Source organism: Mirounga angustirostris, unplaced genomic scaffold (genome assembly GCF_029215605.1).
Source record: "Mirounga angustirostris isolate CCGP_5_RB_7025 unplaced genomic scaffold, mMirAng1.0.hap1 SCAF_6, whole genome shotgun sequence".
NCBI lineage: Eukaryota > Metazoa > Chordata > Mammalia > Carnivora > Phocidae > Mirounga > Mirounga angustirostris.
This window is the reverse complement of record NW_026991714.1, coordinates 115,042,594-115,062,736: the sequence shown is the minus strand read 5'-3', so window position 1 is coordinate 115,062,736 and position 20,143 is coordinate 115,042,594. Positions and strand designations below refer to the sequence as shown.

The 20,143-nt window shown below is 43.6% G+C and overlaps 1 protein-coding gene across 1 annotated transcript in view; it reads right to left on the bottom strand.

Annotated features, from left to right (window-relative positions):
- The window catches only part of WDFY4 (WDFY family member 4), a 291,643-nt gene that overhangs the window by 43,215 nt on the left and 228,285 nt on the right, over positions 1-20,143 (bottom strand). The gene's annotated exons all lie outside the window — the stretch shown is intronic.

Below are 20,143 nucleotides of genomic sequence, written 5' to 3'. Positions count from 1 at the left end.
ATCCCAGTTCTGGAAGGCAGGCTGCTTGGAAGGCTACAAACACGGGCAGAGCCCAGGCTGGAGACAGTGGGGGTCACCACCTTGGAAAGGACATGTGCTGAGCCTTCCTGAGGAGGTCGAGCTACAAGAATGTGGAGTTAGTATGGCAAAGCTCGCCAGTCCTGCTACTTTATTTTGTTAAGTTTGACAGGGGAGCAGGAAATAAGGGAACAAAATGTACCTATTATAGTTCAGGAAATAAGAGACAGCCTGGGTCATTTTCCGTTTCAGAGAGGGTTCTAGAATTTTACCGGTGGTCTTTTGTGACAGTGCCCCCAGGTGGAATGGTGTGCAGAAGACAGAGGCATGTCACCATCCCATTTCTCATTTCATCGGCTATGCGCTCCAGGGAAGATCCATCGTTCCCTTACTACCAGCAAAGGACGCTGTTACCAGCAGGTGCCAAGACATCGAACCAGAGGTGAGGCATAGTTTTCAACTTTGTATTTGCTTGTTTTATTTAGGTGTTTCTTTTATGTTTCCATTTTCACTTCCACTTCTGTCCTATTTCATTTGAGAGTTTATGTGTATACTCCCACATGGATTTTTTCTTTTTTTTTAAATTTATATATATATATATATATATATATATATATATATATTTTTTTTTTTTTTATCTGTGTCCAGTTGACACACAGTGTTATGTTAGTTTCAGGTGGACAACACAGAGATTCGACATCTCTAGACGTTATGCTGTGCGCCCCACAAGTGTAGCTGCCGTCTGTCCCCATACAGCTCTAGTACAACATCACTGATGGTGTTCCCTACGCTGTGCCTTTTACCCCCGTGACTGATTCATTCTGTAACTGGAAGCCTGTATCTCCCATCCCCTTCATTCATAGGCCTAATAATAATAATACCAGTAATTATCACGCGTTAAAGATTGCAAAGACTTTTTACCCGTTGTCTAATTCCCACAGCGACCCAAGAAAGCAGCCATTACTTCACGTAGAGATGAGGAAGTGGATGGGTGGGGCGAGGGAGTGGCGTGAAGCCAAGGGGAGTCCACCCCAAGCCGGCACAGAGCAGGGACCCGTGAGCCCCTGACACACTGGGCTGTGCAAAGCACCCGTCCAGACTAAACCTTGCCCCAGGGCCCTGACTCACAAGACAAGCTCTTTCCTCCGACGGGGAAAAGAAAACAAAAGTAAACAGAAAACAACAACAGCAAAAACCTTAGTTCTGGCTGACTTAGAAGGCAGTTACCTGACAAATTAGTAATTTGTGTACCTCTGGAGTTAGACAATGAGCATTAGCGAAGTCGCCAAGTTATTCCTGCATACCCGTGAGATAAACATGAAGCTGGAGAGGCATTAAAAGTCTGGAAGGGTATAGAACAGGAAGTTACCTCCAGGTGCTGAAACTGAGCAGCTTTAATTCTCATGAGGTTTTACATATCTGCATTTTAAAATGTATTTATCTTCTTGGGCATTTTCTTCTGTAAAATATTGATTTTATTTTTGCTTATCTGTGTTTTATGATTTTCACATTATTTATTTTCTAATTTGAATGATGTACTTTTACAAATAGTCTAATTAGAAACACACTGGGTCATAGGACTTCGGGTAACTTTTAATTTTCTCTTTATCTGAATTTGGTAATTATTTTAAATCCATTTATTGTCTAAATTAAATGACCTGTTTTCTTTTAGTTTTGCATTAAACAAAACAGTGGTGGTATCCATGTATTTGAAGTTTTTGTGGTTAGCCATATTTTTATTTTTTAATTTCAACTATTTCCTTTTGCTTTTTTTTGTACTTTTCAAAATGTGTAGTGCTTGGATTCATTTTGTAGTTCAAATTATTTATTTGCTAATTATCTTACTTATTTCCAACTTGATTTACGTAGTGCAATTTGGAGCATATTTATTTCTTCATTTCTATGTACGCATTTTCAAATTTTTCTACGAGGTTATTTTATTATTTGCATAATAGTTTTCATATGTAACTTTTTGCTGATCTTCTCAATTTCTGGGAATTTAATTTAAAGAAAAACACTGAACAAAAAGATTATAAATGTACAAATACATTCGTTGCAGCCCTATTCACGATAGCACCAAATTGGAAACAACAGGAAAAGCACAGGACTGTGCTTTTGTGTATTACACGTTCAATCAAAAGGTAGATTTTAGAAATTACACATCAGCATTTGACATAATATTAAGTGAGGAAAAAATGACTATACAACTGTATGGTTTTTACGAGCATTATGGTCATTATGACTTCATAGCGTGAAAAGGGCACCAAGAGAAAACTGCAAGAAATAATGAAATTCAAATAAACAGATAAAAGATAGCTCTCTCACAGATCAAAGAACTGAAAAAGCTATCTGGATAAACAACAAATCGAGTGATAGTTCGTGGGACTCCCTCAATGCTTCATAGAGAAGTAAAGTATCTGTCCCTTAAAAGGGGCAAGCATAGCTGTTTCTCCCCGTTAGCAATGTCCACTTCCGGTGTGGCCACGGCAAGCTGGTTCTGCCTGGTGGCGAAGTGCCCACCGCGCTGCTGGGGGAGGCTGGGAGGAAACTCCCCACTGCAAGAAGCCGGAGAAGCCCAGGCCCCGGCGTCCCCCCCCCGCCCCCCCGCGTGGCGGTGTCCTGGAGACATTGTCGCCTATTGTGTTCTCTCACCTTGCAGGCTGGCGTCAAGATTATGCTAATTAACTCCAGGTCCCAAAGTCTCCTGTTGCCTGGTGACAAAGTTTCACAGTTGAGGAGGAGGAACTGGCAGGAACGGGGGTAAGTTTTTCTCTGGTGGTGGCCTTACATTTATCGATTTACTTGAACTCTGCCAAACAAACTCTGCTTTTTGCTCTCCTCCTTTGAGTCAGCAACTTTGGAAATGCTGGTTCTCTCTGTGCTTTGTTTACAAACCCCAGACATGAGCTAATTCATTATTTAGGAGAGGAGGAAACTGGCCCAGAGCCCCAGGCAGGAAGGGCAGCTAGCAGGGGCCCTAGCTGGGGACCCAGCCGGCCTTTCTCCAGTGCCCGGGGCCATGGGCCACCTTGGGAAAGATGGTGTGTGAATCTGTGGGGCTTTGCAGTCAAGCTTGGGTCTCTTTCCAAAGTCTGTGTCTGGAGCATTTTGCTGTTCCACAAGCAGGGAGAGACTATAGAGTTTGAACTGCTTCTTAGCAGTGACTGACCCCCAAAGAAAGTGCAGTGTGGGAGCTCTTCTTCATTCAGGAGGCTGGGGCCTAATGACTGCTGACTATGGTGGGGGTTGGGAGGCACAGTCCATCTTTTGAGAAGTCTGGAGGCAAACCCTTGCCACAAGCTACCCTGAATGCTGGGACCCATTAACAAGCAGTCAAGTCTAGGCTGGGCTGGACCTTGCAAGGAGAGACTCTTCAAGAACACACTAGAACACATGTCTTATGTCCCTATTTCCATGACAGGTGTAATGGGAAAAGGTAGGTGCTCCTACTTCCAGTCTTTGTGACTCTGGACAAGCTACTTGGCCTCTCTGAGCCTTAGTTGCCATATCCATCCAGTGGAGATAAAAATCAATACATCAGGTGGTTATAAGAATTCCTTATAATGTCTGTAAAATGTCTAGCCTATAGTAGGTGGTCCATATAATCTACACACACAGTCTGAAAGCAGGAACTGAATTCAAATGTGTTAACAACTATGCAGTGTCATTGCTTTGCAAAGGGTCTGGCACATAGTAGGTTCTCAATACATTTATGAACCATATGGGTGCTATGTTATGTGAACCAAGTCCTGAACACCAGCTCCTGGGGGATGAAATGGGGAGTCAGAAAGGTTAGGAAATGTGTACGAGGCCACATATCTAGGGAGAGACAGAGCTGCGACTGGTCTGTGACTCCCATGCCTTCTGGGCTTGAGCCTGAGCCTGCAGGGGAGACGGAAGTACTGGGACAGCCACTCCCCACTCTGCAGAGCACCTGAGCCCCACGGTTGTCTAGAGACCAATTTTTAGGGCCTAGTGCTTGGTAGCTCCAATTTCCTCTTGGGGACCCAAGGGTCTCCTACTGTTGCTGTCGAGAGGGGATGATGACTTCATGATCTCTCCCTCCAGCCATCACCTGGGTGATGGGAAAGTCAGACTGGGTGATGTTTCCTGGCCCCTGGTATCCCTAGAACAGAAGGTGTGCACAGAAACCTGCGCCCCTCCAGACAGGCATGATGGGCTCCCCGGCCGCACGATCCATCACCAGCCTTTCCATTCACTGCCAGTTCGATTCACTGCCAACTTCCATTTTTCTCCCAGTCTCACATCACAGACCTCATCTCAGCCCCCAGAGCTAGGTCCAATAACACACACGCATGCTATCTTTGCTGCGACAGGTGAGTCTTAAGGACGGGGCTTGACCTGGTCTAGAATGAGAGTGCCACAGAATCTAGCTCCGTTGAGGCTAGTGTCTGGAAAACACGAGTCAGGAGCTTCCTTGTTAGTCCAGAGAGCCAAATTTATCACTGGACGTTGTAAAACCAAGTTTCATGGAAAAGCCGAGGGGCAGTTCATTCCACAGACAAGAAGACTGAGCAGATACTGGCTGTGCTTGACCAGCGTGTGACTTTGACAGGGGACATGCTCTGAGGCTCAGTGCTTTATCGGTAAAGTGGGGTGGATGGACCAAATGAGATAATACACATAATGCACTTGGACATAAAATTAGCGCTCAGCACAAAAGAGGAACCATGTATAGAAAACGCCAGGCCCGCTAGAACGTCAGCCTGCATTTTCTCTTTGACCCACACATGCAACCCAGACGACCATTCCATTGATTCTGCTTCTACCACATATGGTAAATATGCGCTATCCTTCTCCTCCCCACCCTCTTGGTTTACACCATCTTTTGCTGCCTGCAAGTGGCTGTCTTCATCTACTCTTCCTTCCCTACCTCTGGAGATTTCCCAGCAGCCGGGGTGATGCTTCTAAACTTCTAAACAGGCCTTCCCCAGTTTTTTGTCCTCATCTTCTACCCTCTCCTTACTGGCCCTGCTCCAGCCCCCATGGCATCTCCTTTCTCCCCACTGGTAGGACTTTGCACCTGGTGCAACCCCCACCCTGGGGTGTTCTTCTCCAAATCCTCCTGTGTGGCCTAGTCCTAGTGTCAGCTCAAATGTCACCTCAGAGAGAACTTCCCTGACCTTCTTGGTCTAAATTAGGCCACCCCCTCCCCAATATTCTCTCCCTGATTCTTGGCATTCCCTTTGACGTCCACCAGGTTTTGATTTTTTGCAGAGCGTCTACACCAACTGAAATGATCTTAGGTCTTTTTGTTTGTTTTTATCGATTGATTTGCTTCTCCTAAAATAGGAGTTTCGTGAGAAGTACAGCAATGTCTGTCTTGTTCACTGCATCTCTTCTGGCCTGACCCTGACCTATAGAATGACTCAAATACAGATTGGTGAATGAATGAATGAATGAATGAATGAATGAATGAATGAATGAATGAGCAAGTGAGTAGCTTGGGCTGTAGCAAGCTCCAGAGGTTAACAGTGGACAAAGGTATAATCATATCTTCTAATTGCTACTATGTTTTTTTTCTTTTATTATTAATTTGTGTTAAAAAGGTTGCAAAGACTTTTGTCCTTGGGAATCCACAAAGATTGTTCCACAAGTCTTACATTTGGTATTAATGACCAGTGGGGAGTGTCCTAGGGCTACTCACTGTAGGGAAGGGATCACTATGGTGCTGTTTGGTGGATCTACCAGCATGATTTACCATCACAAAGGCACTGACTGCGGGAGCCAGGTTACCACTCACTGAGCACCCACTACACACTGGCCACTCAATGTATAGTCATCCCCACATTTACTCTTTATAACAAGCTGCACTTTTCTGACCCATTTTGCAGATCAGCAAACTGAGCTCAGGATTAAAATCAGGTTGGCAGTAAAGGTGGGGTGGAGCCCAGTTCTACTGGCCTCAAAGCACCGTTGTTCCCTGCTGCCCGAGTGCCTGCCTTCTATTAAGTACTTTTATACACAACAGGAAGGAAGCGGACAAACTGGCTAATACCTGGTCACTAAGGTGCAGAGCTGCTCCATCCTAAACACAGTGCTGCTGCCTGTCTTGATCTTTCCTATCATGTCCAGCAGGTTATATCTAGCTGCCCAGAGTCAGAGAAGGGGTCTCTCTCACTGATGATAGGGCTGAATGCTTCAGTAATAACTTCAGGTAAGCCCAATAAAGACTCAAGGAGGCATGGGAAATCTGAATTTAGGAAATATTTCTACAGAAAAAAAAATTAAGATTAGAAGCCACAGCATTTTCAAAAGACAGATGCCTTACATACAAGCAATGAGCCCCAAACCACCCTTTTGTGTCACTTTAAAAATCAGCCCATGGGCCTTCCAGTGGCCTTCCCCTCTGGATGGACAAACATTAGCACTGTTTACGTAAATATCCTCCCCTACATTGCAGCCTAGTTTGGGTCGCCAACACGTAGAAGGCCATGTGGTTTGCGTATCACAGTCGTCTGTGGTTGGTCAGGGTTTTCATTGCGGTGGAGGGCTGGCTGGCTCTGAGGGAACATCTCTGGAGGGAACGAGAATGGCTGCCTCCCTCCTTCCCCCACTCCACCACCCTCCCAGCATGGCCAGGCATGGGGCTGCCTCCGGCTTAGTTTGCATGTCTGCAGTTGGTACCAGGGGTGCTTCTCAGGTGCTCCCCCACCTCCATCTGCCACTGGCTGGGCAAGTTGGGGTTCTCAACTAACAACCGGCACCATGGCTGCTATCCCGTCACCAAAGCTTCCCTTCACTAAGCACCTGTCACCCCCCCCGACCTTTTTCTCCTACGCAACCCTCTCATCGCCCCACTCTACCCGAGGGAACTGAGGCTGGTGACACATTTCCTAATAGGGAGTCAGGAGATGAGCCCGGCTGGTCCACCTCCAAGCCCGTGGCCCTCTAAACATGTGGTTCCTTCTCGTCTTTGTCCAGGGAATATTTTCTCAGATGTCCCTCTTTGACTCAAATATGCTTGCTATTTTAAAATCTCTTTCTTACACACACACACACCCCTATTTTAAACACGATGACATGAGTGGCTTTACAAAATTCATGCAATTGAAAAGGAAGTAGATGTGTGTGTGTGTTGTATGTGCATGTGCGTGTGAGCACGTGCATGTGAATGTGTTTGCAACTTTCTTTCCTGATTAGACATAGATTTTGTATCTAATGCAGAGAACTTAGAAACTACATAGACATTTAAGAAAGAAAGTAAAAACAACCCGACACCATAATTTCCAGAGGGCATTTCTGCTAATATTTGGATGTTCTTCCATCTTTTTTCTTGAGGCGTGTGTGCATGCTCATGAGGGCAGCGAGGTCATATGGGCACAGAATGTTTTCCTCATAACATTATGTCTCCAAATGTTTCCTTTCAGCATTTCTTGGAAAATGATGTTTTTGTTTTGTTTTAGTTACTGTTGAATATTCATTTCATGCTGTGACTGGACAGTATGTCGTCAACTGTCCACTCTTAGATACATGGATTGTGTCCATTTGTTTTTATTATTTTAAATAGCACCGCCATAAACATATTTATACAGAACGTTTGGTTCTTATTTCTTGAAAAGAGGTTCTTAGCAGTGATATCTGTGCTGCCTGGTGAGCCGGAGTGGAGGATGGGGGGGTCTCGTCCCGAAGGTTAGCCGCATCTCCTCAGACCTCTTGCTTGATCCCATTGCTCTACCTTTGCTCTTGTTCATTCCTACTTTTGGAAGCTTCCTTTCCCTTTGGCCTAACCCAATTAAAACTTCATTTGTTGTACTGCTAACCCACTTCCCAGCCTCCCTGCACACTTAATCTCAGAGCCAAAAATTTCATCACGCCGTTGTATATGCATCTATTTGGACAGGTCTTCCTGTCCTCAAGGGTGTCCCACCCAGGGCTGGGTACACCCTCAGTGACTAATAAATATTTGGTGTGAAAGTGACGACTTTTCCCCACAGACCTCTCCCTTAAAAATAGTCTGCATGTTCTAGAAGCCATTTCAAAGTAGGTGGGAAAACAATGGGTCAAGAGGGATTCCACAGCAGCTGCTACAAGCTGTGGAATCTGCAATGAAGCTGACCCCTTTCTGAGGTCATGGGAACTGAGATGACCTTGGTAATCACCTAGAATTCATTCATTTAACCAAGACTGACAGAGGGCCTCCTGTGTGCCAGGCACTAGGAGTTTAGAGACTGTTCAGGGAGGAGAGCAAGGGACAGACAATAAAAGTAAGCACAACAAGTAAGCCTATTATAAAATAATATTTAGGTTATACGTGTTATGGAAGAAAGTACAGCAAAGCAAGGAGGATTAGGATGTGCTTGGGCTCAGTTTGCATCATTAATTGGGGGATCAGAGCAGGCTGAATTGAGAAGTTAAATTTTACCCATAACCTTGAAGAAGTTGAACAGGTCAGTCAAGTAAATATCTGAGAGAAGAACCTTCCAGAAGAATGAAAGAGCTGGAGTAAAGGCCATAAAAGGAGTTTGTAGGGGCAGGTTAGAGGAATGGCCGGGTTGGGTAGTGCATGTGGAGTGAGTGTGGGGGCGAGTGGTGGGGAGCCCCCTCAGGGAGGTGGTGGTGGGTTAGGCCATGGGGCCACTGGAAAGTGTCCAGCCCTTACTTGGGTGAAACAGGAGTCACTGGAGGGCTGTGCACCAAGGAGTAACAGGGTGGTAACAGAAATCCCCTGGCTGCTGTGTCGAGAACAGATCGCATGGGGGTGAAGACAGGTGCTAGGAGGCCACCGCAAAGGCCCAGTGACAAACAGCAGTGACTCAGCCCACGGTGGTGCCCAGGCACGTGGTGGGAAATGGTAGGATTCTGGAACGACTTTGAGCACAGAGCGAGCAGCATGGAACCTAAGAGGAAAAGGGGTGTTGGCTGTGATGCCATAGCTTGGGGCCTGACACACGAGATGCTGTTGCTGTTGGCCTGGCCAGAGAGGCTGTGGATGCAGTGGGTGGACAGGGAGCTCGGTTTTGGACACAATGTGTTTTGGTGTCTTTACATAGTACAAGTAGAAATGTTAAGTAGGCAGAAGGATACAAGTCTGGGATCAGCGGGCGAGGTCAAGACACAAAAGTTGGGGAGTCCTTAGTGTATTTAAAGCAATGAGACTAGATGAGATCACCAAGGTATGGGGTATAGACAGAGAAGAGGCAAGTGGCTTGGCCATGGCCCCCCCGGGAACCCATGGCAGACACAGTTCTCATCCAGCCTGGTCAACTCCCTGCCATGTCTGGTTTACGTCCAGCCCCCTGCTGCTCCCACTCAGTGGGCTGCACGTAAGGGGTCCTGCACATGGTAGCTTCCTGGTGGACCCAAGACCCTATCTGAGAGCACACACTTCACAGCGAGGTACCAGCCCAGTACCACACTATGGCTGATGCCAGCCAGGAGGCTGGGATTCCTCCTGTCTCAGGTAGAAATTAGAGAGGAGAGGGCATGGGCTTGTCTGTGATGGCCTTGGGAGAAGTGTAGGGACAAGCTTTCTCTCTTTGGTTTGACATGCCCTGGGGATTTTTCTCACGACAGCCAGAGTATCATTTGGAAAATAAGCCACATCATGTCTGCTATCATTCTTTTTTGCTTATTTTGTTTTTTTAAATTGTGCCTCTGCCCTGCCTGCCTTCCTTTCTTCTCTCCCTCCTTCTCCCCTGCGCTTGTCCCGCCCCTCCCCTCTGCCACAGGGCCTTTCCATCTGATGTTTCCTCTATCTAGAACCCCCTCCCCATCTCCCTGGATCCTTGCTTCCTTCAGTCTCTGCCAGGTGTCTTCTTCTCAATGAGGCCCTTCCTGGTCACCCTCTCCAGAAGCAAATGCCCCCCTACACACGCCCCCCCAAGCACCATCTGTTTCTTTTGTTCCAACTCCTTCTCCTAGCACTCATTGCCACCTGGCATTGTACACTTCTTTGCTTTTGTTCCTCTCCTTCTTCATGTTGCTTGCCGTATAAAACCATGCCCATCCATGGCAGTTATCAGTTGTATATCTGTATGCAGTTAACCTATTGTTAATGAATGAATAAATCCAAAGGGCCATGGAAGTTCAACTGTTCCCTTATGGTCGATCTTTAGGGTTCCCCTTCACAGTATCTCATGGCTTCACAGTGGGAGGATTTATAGCCTCCTCGGAGCTGGGGGCCTTCCTACAGCAGTTGGGGGCACCACATCAGGGTACCTGCCAGTGTACGCCTCCAGGGCACCCAGGGGTCCGTGCCATGCTCACCCTCAAGTTCTCCCTGGGGTCAGACGGGGTACAGAAGATATGCACACACCATGGGGCACTTGTGAAGGACGAGCCCCATCTCTGCAATCTTGGGGTTCCTGGGCCTCAAGGAGCTATGTCTCCTTGTCCCCCAGGATAAAGTAATCTAAAGTCTGCGCCTGGCGAGGCAGAGATGCCATAGTAAGGATGTGGGGCTGTGAAGCCTGAATCAGATTTCTGCTCCATGGGAACCCTGGAGTCGTGGCTCCACTGTTGACCAGTTACGCTGTCCTGATGCTACGTTTCACCTCTCCGCCAACACACAAAGGCACCACATAGGCCTCCAGGGCTCACTCACCCTCACCCAACCTTCAGAAGCAGCCACTTTCATGATCTTATTCACAGAAGGGGGAGCTGAAGCTCAGTGAGGCTCAGGGGACCGTCCAGGGTCCCCCGGATGGTAGAGGGGTCTAAAGCCCCTGTACTTTTCACCTTTCCAGGCCGCTTCTCGGAGCCCATTGCCTTATCTGCAGGGGAAGCCAAGGCTGTGGGGAGAAAATGCAATAACATCTATCTGGCAGTAGCACTATTTAAATCACGTTGGTTGAAATTGGATTAACGCTCATCTCTTGAGGTTTCCAGGTGCCAGGACTGACTGGTCCTTCCGCTTTGCCGTGTGTAGAGGTTAGTTTGTGTGTTTTGAATGCATTCGCTGATGAACAAGGCATTTCTAGTCTGTTAAACTAATAATCTTAATATTTTATTTTAATTGTAAGTCACCTATTCCCTTTTGTTCCTTTAACAAATCCAATTAAAACAGAGTACATTCAGAATTACAAAATAGATGCTATTAAACCAATAAGAAATCATAATCTTTTGTTATTGGGCCATGTGACCCCCTGGGAACTTTTGCTCCAAATAAAAGTTGAATTCTTATTATCCGCCGGGGGAAGGGGGCAGTTTGACAGATAACGACTTCCCAGCAGCACATGTGTGGAGCCACACTGGTGCTCAGGCTGGAGAAGTAAATAATATTAAGGGTAGACAGAGCTATATACATGCATAATAGCCCAGGAAGGTGGTTAGAGCTGTGTTGATCTGATTAACCAGATAACTGCCACATGGAGGGAACCTGATGATTTCCACACAGACACTCTGTTTGCTGCAGCTCTATTATCACGGAAAGAACATTCCACCCAGAATAACGTGAGCTGTGGGAATGTGGATAAACTACTTCATGCCCCACTCTGCCCCACGGCATCCTTATCTTGGGGTAGGAGGAAAATTCCCACCTCAAAGGAGAGTAGTGAGAACTGAATGAAATGGCAAAGGGAGGTGGCTTTGTGAAGGAGAAGGCACGATGTGCTTCTAAGAGTTGAGCATGCCTGTGTGGGGTGGGGAGGGGGTGGAGAGCATCATATGATTGACATGTGGGGATGGCCTGTTGTCTGGGAAGATCAGATGTGCATCTTACAGGGGTTAGATTTTACAGTGAGCCCACACAGTGAAAATCAAACTTCTGGTGGTCTGCATACAGCCTCTCTGCGCCCCTACATAGCCAGCAGCCCCCGAGGGCAGAAGAGGGCCTCGAGTCTCTGGGGTGAGCACCGGGAAGGCGGTGGGCTAACATTCGCTGGCCATGCTGGATGAAAAACCTGTATCTTTACATTCTTGGCACATTCAGTGTGGCAAGAAGCTCACACCTGGGGGGTCTGGGGGACTAGTGTGGCTGAGGGACAACAGATTCCAAAGCCAGCGGCACACCTTTTTTGGGAACATGAGGGACAAACAGCTTTAATTTCCGTTCCAGGTGTATTTCGCCCTGGGAATGTTAGGATTCCAGAATGCCTTCTTCTCCTTGGAGTCAGGGGGCTGGCAATGTGCCCCCCAGGATAAGCATTTCCTACTGCTAGAGTAAAGGCAACAGTAGAAAGAAAAAAGAAAGGCAGCACAGTACAGCACGACGATCATAAGCTTTGGTGTCAGACATAACTAGGTTTGCTTTGGCTGTGCTGTGTTGTCTGTGTTACCTTGGGAAAGTCACTTGACTTCTCTGAGCCTCAATTCTCTTATTATAAAGATAGGAATGACACTGTATTGTTGCTGTGCAGATAGAGGAAGGGCCCAGCCGCATGTCTGCAATCGTTACTTTGGTACATGTCACCTGAGTGAATGATGTGGAGTGGATCTTCTGAACTTGATGTCAGAAAACTCTCACAATCATGGGGTCCCTGTAAGACCCCACACCTGCTGTCTGCATCTCTCTCCATCAACTCTGCCACGTGTCTGGTGGAGCTGTTGCTGTGAGCCTCACCGACATATTTCTGCTTCTAGTCTGTCCCTTATCCCCTTCCTAGCAATCTGTCCTGTCCACAGGAAAGAGGGGCTCAACGTAACACAGCTGGGGGCAGGAATGGAAAAAATAAAAGCACTTCATGTTAACACCCCCAGGGAGTCTATACTCCAGAAACCAGCTAACACTGTAAAGCAAGTAGACAAGCGCACAGTTCCTCACCCAGAGTGGGCACTGGACAAATGGCAGTTCTTTCCCCCAGTGCAGACTGTGCCCAAGTCAAATATAAGTACCTATTTTAGAGCCCTGGCCGGAGGTTCCAGACAGATGCTCTCCACAGACGGCCCCATGGTGACCACCCACATCTCCACCTGCCACCTGGCTGCTTATGAGAAGGTACAGCACATTTGGGGAAGGGGTGGAGGGCACAGGGAATGACTGGAAGCCATGTAGGCAGTCACGGCGGAGGTGAGGCTGGCCTCTTACGTGTCCGGTGAATGGGTCTTATGAAAGTCAGGAGAGAGAACAAATGCAGTGCCTTTGGAATGAGTGATTCTACTGAAGGAAGTTTACATCGTTTCCCCTTAAGAGATGGCCCACAAGCAAAAGATATTTCTCACTCATACAGCATGAAGCTTGCTGTGAAGTTAGCTCCAAACACTGGCTGGGAAACAGCAGTGACTTTTGGGGTTTGGGTTCTATAGTGTGTCTATCCTGCGTCTGAATGCATTAGTCAAAAGAGTGAAATAATTATTGTGAGATCACATTAGCAAGATGTTAAAGATATCAGATATATACAAAGTCAGTCTTAATTACAAATATAAAGACACATGAGTGCAAGGCACAAGATAAATTCTATTATCATAGTGAGGATAACAATCTTACAACTAAAAAATGCCTGCAAATATTTTGATGGCATTAAAATATAGGTTGCCATTACATTTTTAATTTAGATATCCATGGGGTGTCCCACCATGCTGTTTGATTCACAATGACTAGATAGAAAAATTAATTAGAAATTAGAGTCAACCAACCGGTCCAGTTTTTCCAAAGTATAAAATCCAATTGTTCAAGACAAGAAGACCCAGTACATTTAAAAACTTCTTGTATTAGGGCTTCTCAGCTATTCATATGATATGAAATCTCTTGTCTATCCATCCATCCATCTGTCCATCCATCCATCCATCTACCCATGTTTATCAATTTATATCTCCTTCTCTGATTTCCAGCTTCCCTTGTGTGGGTTGTTGGTCCCACTCTGACATTTGAGGATTCTGTGAATTGATGGTATCAGACCATCTAACCAGTTTTTGTTGAATCAAAAGATCATGAGTTTTACACTTCTTTTGCCCATACTTGTTCTCCTACTCGATGGGCTGAACTGGGCAGGATGCTGACCTTCCGAGTTGACTAAGAGAAAGGATATTCCTGGTCTTTAGGGGCTTCTGGCACTGGTCTGCTTCCATTGGTACTCAGCAGCTTAGGGGGTCCTCATGGACCCTGAGCAAATACAATACACCCTGCTCTCCATAACCAAGAGCAAGGTCCCCAGGCAGGTAAGGTGGAAGATGTGTGAAGGGGGTGGGGGCTGATCATGCTTCATCTGGCCTGGGGCTGACTGGGGACCGAGATGTGCTGGGGAGGAGGTGGAGTGCATTATCCTAGCCCCTGCTTTGCCTTGCAGGTAATTCACAAGCAGGCTTGGAGCCAAAGGGCCTGTTGGAGAGAAGCTCTTTAATGGAGAAGTAGTCTGTGGGCAGCTCCATGCTGCTACCTTCCCATCATTTATCAGAGCTGGAGGGCTTCTTATGAGGGTGTGGATGGGCTCTGGGGAGCAGGCTCAGCAGGGCTCACCTGGGCGGGTCTTGAGTCTACTGGAAGCATCCTTCTCATCCAGGGCCCCTCTAGCCCATGCTTATTGTGTTTGAGCTGAACTTTATCTTGAATATAAGAAACTTTGGGGAGCTCAGGAGAATCAGTAACTATCTAGATTTTAGTTCTTTGAGCTTGGGGACTGGCCCTCTTTATTGCTCACCTGTGTAGCATCTAATAGGTCCTCAATTTACTTACTCGGTGAGTGAACAAATGAATGAATGCAGGAATAAGCGCATCGATGTGGTTTAAATTAGTCCTGAAGGGCTAACACAAGGATCATGAACAAAGGAAACTTAAATATTTGTTCAGGCCCATGGGATAGAATTGCCAAATAAAATACAGAACTCTGCAATGTTTGGAGGCACATGTATACTAAATATTATCTGTTTATCTGAAGCTAAAATTTAGCTGGGAAAGTGTAATTTTATTTGCTAAATCTGGCAACTTACCATGCAGAAAAGTCATTGATAAACATTAAAATCAGAACACAGGATCCCTTGCTCTTGGTCCACCTTTCTTTAAATTACAATTTCAACTCAAGTGCTGTAGGGCAGTTTCTCTGACACACCGCCTTGGGCAGAGGTGTTCCCTGTGCTGATATGCACGTGTACCAGAGCAATGCCACGTGGTACATATCTGGATGCCCTTTACTGGGCAGACAGGGTGAAGTGGGGCTATAAAAAGTCATGCTTTTTGAGGAGCATCCAAGTTGTTGCATGTATCAATAGATTTGTCCTCTTTTCTGTTTCACAGTGTTCCGTGATAAGGATACGCCTCAATTTCTTTATCCATCCACCCACTGAAAGGTCTTTGGGTTGTTTTCTTCTGGTTTTGGCAATCATGAATAGAGCAGCTATAAACACACATGCATAAGTTTTTGTGTGATCCTAAATTTTTGTTTTTCTAGGGTAATTATCTAGCTGGGGAAATGCTGGGTCATGTGGTAAGTTCATTTTATAAGAAATTGCCAAACCGTTTTTCGGAGTAACATTCTGAATTCCCATGAGTGCTCTGGTTGTTCTGGTATCCTCACCAAATCTTTGTACTATATTGATTTTTAAGGGTTTTTTGTTTTTTATTTTAGACATTCTAGTAACTATGTAGTGGTATCTGCTTGTGATTTTTTTTTTTTTTTTAAGATTTTATTTATTTGACAGAGCACAAGCAGAGGGAGAGAGAGGGAGAAGCAGGTTCCCTGCTGAGCAAGGAGCCCGATGTGGGACTCGATCCCAGGACCCTGGGATCATGACCTGGGCCGAAGGCAGCCGCTTAACCGACTGAGCCACCCAGGCGTCCCTCTGCTTGTGATTTTAATTGGCATTTTCCTAGTGACTAATGATGTTGAGCAAATTTTTGTTTGCCAACCATATAACTTCTATGGTGAAAAGTCTTGTTAAATCTCTTGGGCATTTTATTTTTTATTGTATTGTTTGTCTTCTTACTGTTGACCTTGAGTTCTTTATAGATTCTAGATAATAGTCCCTTGTTGGACATGTGATTTGCAAATATTTTCTTCCATTCTGTAGCTTGTCTTTTTATTCTTGATTTTTTTAACAGAGTGGAAATTTTAAATTTTATGGAAGTCCAATTTGTCAATATTTTCTTTTCTTTTAGGGATTGTACTTCTGCCTAACTCAAGCTTATGAAGATTTTCTTGTACTTTTTCATCTAGATGTTTCCTGGTTTTACACTTTACATTCATATCTGTGATTCATTTTGAGTTTACCTGCGTTAATTTCAATAGTTTGAGATTATTATTATTTTTTTGTATGTGGGTAACCAATTGTTCCAGCACTATTTGTTGGAAAGTTCATTGTTTCTCCATTGCATTTTCTTTGAACTTTTGTCAAAAATCATTTGACCACTTGGCTATATTTGTGTGGCTCTATTTCTGGACTCTGTTTTCTATTCCACTGATCTATGTATGTGTCACTTCACCAATACCACCTGTTGTAATTACATGGTAAGTTTTAAAACTGGAAGCATGAATCCCATAACTTTATGTTTTCTTTTTCAGAATTTTTTGGATTTCTAGTTCCTTTTCCTTTCAATATAAATTTTAAAATCTGTACATTCATGTATACAAATAATCCTGTTGGAATTTGAATTGATCTTTAGACCAATTTGGATAGAATTGACTCTTAACAATATTGAGTCTTTCAACTCATGAACATGTTATGTTTCTCTATTTATTCAGATCTTCTTTGTTTTATTTTGTCAGTGTTTTGTAATTTTCATCATAGAAATCCTGTACATTTTTATTACTTATGTGAAATACACAAATGTTTTACTTTTGGAGTTTATTATTTTTCAAATTTCAAATTCCAATTGTTTATTGCTGGGAATATAGAAGTTTTTTGTCTTTCTCCTTTCAATTTTATTGATTTCTTCTCTTTCTTTATTATTTACCCTATCTGCATGCTTTAGGTTTTTTTGCTCTTCTTTGCTAGTTTTTTAAATGAAGTTTACACTATTGGTTTAAGACCTTTCTTACTTTTTAAAATGTTCCTAGTATGAACATTTGAAGCTATAAATTGCCCTCTAATCACTGCTTTAGTTGCATACCATCAGTTTAGATATGTTCTATTTTCATTTTTCTTCAGTTCAAGACATTTCCTAATTTCCCTTGAGATTTCTTTGACTCACGAATATTTATAAATATGTGGTTTGTTAACTATTTGGAGATTCTCCAGTTATCATTCTGATATGATTACTAATTTAATTCCATTATTTTCAGGAAAAATATTGCATTATTTCAATTTGTTTATATTTGTTAAGGTTTGTTTCATAACCAAGAATATAGTTCATATTTGTGAATGTTCCATCTGCACTTGGAAAGAATGTGTATATCATTGCTAGGTAGAATTTTTTTTTTTTTTTTTTTTTTTTTTTTTAGGTAGAATGTAGACACTTAAAAGTGTCAATTAGATCCAGTTGATTGATGGTAATGTTCAGTTCTTCTATATTAACAATTCTGATCTGGAGGCGATTTTGTGCCCCAGTGAGGAGTTGACTATGTTTAGAGACATTATTGGTTGTTACAAGTAGTGGAGAGCTACTTGCATTTAGTGCATAGACTCTTCTGGCCTTCTGCTGCTAAATATCCTACAATGCATGGAACAGGGCTTTACCCCATCACTGCCCCACCCCTGCTAACAACAAAGAAAATAAAGAATTATCTGGCCTCAAATGTCAATAGAACCAAGGTTGAGAAGCCCTGTCTGTTTTACTGATTATTGAGAGACAAGTATTGATGTCTCCACCTCTAATTATAGATTTGTCCATTTCCTTTTTCAATTTTATCAGCTTTTGTTTCTTTTATATCAAAGCTCTGGTCTTAAGTACATATACATTTAGTATTTTTATACCTTCATGGTGAAGTGTCTCTTTTATCATTATGTGGTATTCTTTTTAATCTCAGGTAAATTTTCATGCTCTGAAATACATGTTGTCTGATGTTAATAAAGTCACTCCCCAGTTCCCCTTCAGTGTTTGCAGAGTATGTCTTTTTTCATTCCTTTAGTTTAACTTACTTTTGTTTATATAAAGTGGGTTTCTTATATATAGTATATAATTGGGTCTTGTTCTTTTATTATCCATTCTGATAATTATGCTTTGGGTTGGTGTGTTTAGGTCATTTTCATTTAATGGAAGTACTAACATGTTTGGATTTAGGTTACCATTTTAATAGTTGCTTTTGTTTGTTCCATTTCGCCTTTTCTGCTTTCTTTTAGATTATTTGACTTCTAATTTTTTTACAGTTTCATTTTAATGTATATATTTTATTTATTCCTCTGTCTGTACATTGTTTTAATGATTGCTCTGGAGATTAAAATATACATGCTTATGTTTCCACAGCCTACTTAGAATTAATATTTTACCAAAGCAGTGTAAAAATCTTACCTACCATATAGGTCCCAATATCTCCCCCCATTATGTTGTAGTTGTCGTATGTATTTCATGTACCTACATTGAAAACCCCACCAAACTGTTATAATTTCTGCTTTCAACTGTCACACATATTTTAAAGATCTTAAGAGGAGAAGAGTAGTCTGTTTATCAGATGTTTACCATTTCCATAGCTCTTCCTCTATTTCCAAGTCCAAGTTTCTAATATCATCTCCCTTTCATCTGAAGAACTTCCCTTAGCATTTCTTCTATAGCAGCTCAGCCATAGTAACAAATCCTTTTATTTTTCATTCATCTGAGAATGTCCTCATTTTGCCTTCATTCATCCAGGATACCGTCATTCACTGTCTGCCTGACTGTTCCTTACTTTCAGCACTTGAAAACTATATTTTTCCAGTGCTTCTGGCCTCCATGGTTTCCAGTGAGGAATGTATATCCATTCACATTGCTGGCCCCTATAGATAATATGTATTCTCTGGCAGGTTGTGAATGTGAATTTTTTTGTTTTTAATTTTAAGCAGTTTGATTATATGTCTGAGTGTGGATTTTTTTTAAGCTTATTTGTCCTCTTTGGAGTTCACTGAGATTCTTGCATCTATCATTTTTATATCTTTTATCAACAGTTAAAAGTTATTCCCCATTTTTCTTTCAAATATTGTTCTGCACCACGACTTTTTCCTCTCCTTCTTCTAGGATAGACCTATATATTGATATTGATATGTATGTATTTTAGCAGGCAATCACAGGCTACAAGTTCTGGCACACCTTCTGTAGATTCTGTAGACTATGGTTACAGTGTCCATTCAGTCGTCAAAGAATTTTCAGTGCTATTCAAATCAGTATCTCTACCTGTACAGTGGTCTACCTCTCAGCTCAACGTTCAAAGCTTTTGGGTTCACAGTTTGGGATTAGGTACTAAAGACGCTATTCAGGGTTTTATCCATGCATAGACATCTCAGGGTGTGTCCAGAAGTTCATATACAACGTCATTAAATGCCCTCCTCTTTAAATCACCCTTTGTGGCTCTAGGAGTGGTCTCCTTCCTTGGTCTTCTGAATAGAAATCTTGGGATTTTTATTTTCTAAATCTGCTATATACTTCCTGCTACTATTTCTGCCTCTGGGGCCAAGTGGCACTGGGTAGAGAGGAAAAAAGCAACCTCCATGTCCTTGGGAATGAAGTTTGGTCAGAGACAATGGTTCTCCTCCCTCAGAGTTTTAGCTTGCCTGGGGCTCAGGCAGCAGAGGATGGAAAAAAACAAACAGGGAAAACACCAGGAGATCTCCCTCATTCTCTATGATCCCAGGAGACCCCCCTTCTTTGTTTTGGCCATAGAAAGGGGCTTTTCTTATAAATCTTTCCATCACCATTGCTGCAAAGTTGGTCTTATTTTGAGTTACATTTCCAATCTGTCTGATACTGTTTATCATCTTATCCTCAGATATCTTTTTACCTTATCCTTGATCTTATCCTCAGAGAGCTGCTCCAGGAATTCTGTCAGGGACCTTTAGTTGCATTCAATAGATGAAACAGGGAAGAGTGCACTTATTCCATCTTAACTGTGGCTAGAAACCCAGCCTTCATTTTTAATCGGCTTTATCCTTTCTGGTTCCTCAATGCTGTGGGATATAAAAACTTCAATAGTGGTGAACACAGTACTGTCTTTGGTAACCAGCCAATTATGCCTGAATACGGTTAGTTCATGGTTTCTAAAGAACAGGTTCAGCTTTCAAGGCCTGCCTGAAAGAACATCAGTGCTGCTGAGAGCTAAGAATACTTTCATTGGTTTACTATGGAGATCTCCATCCCAGGAGGCTCTGATCCAGGATGACTTGCGTA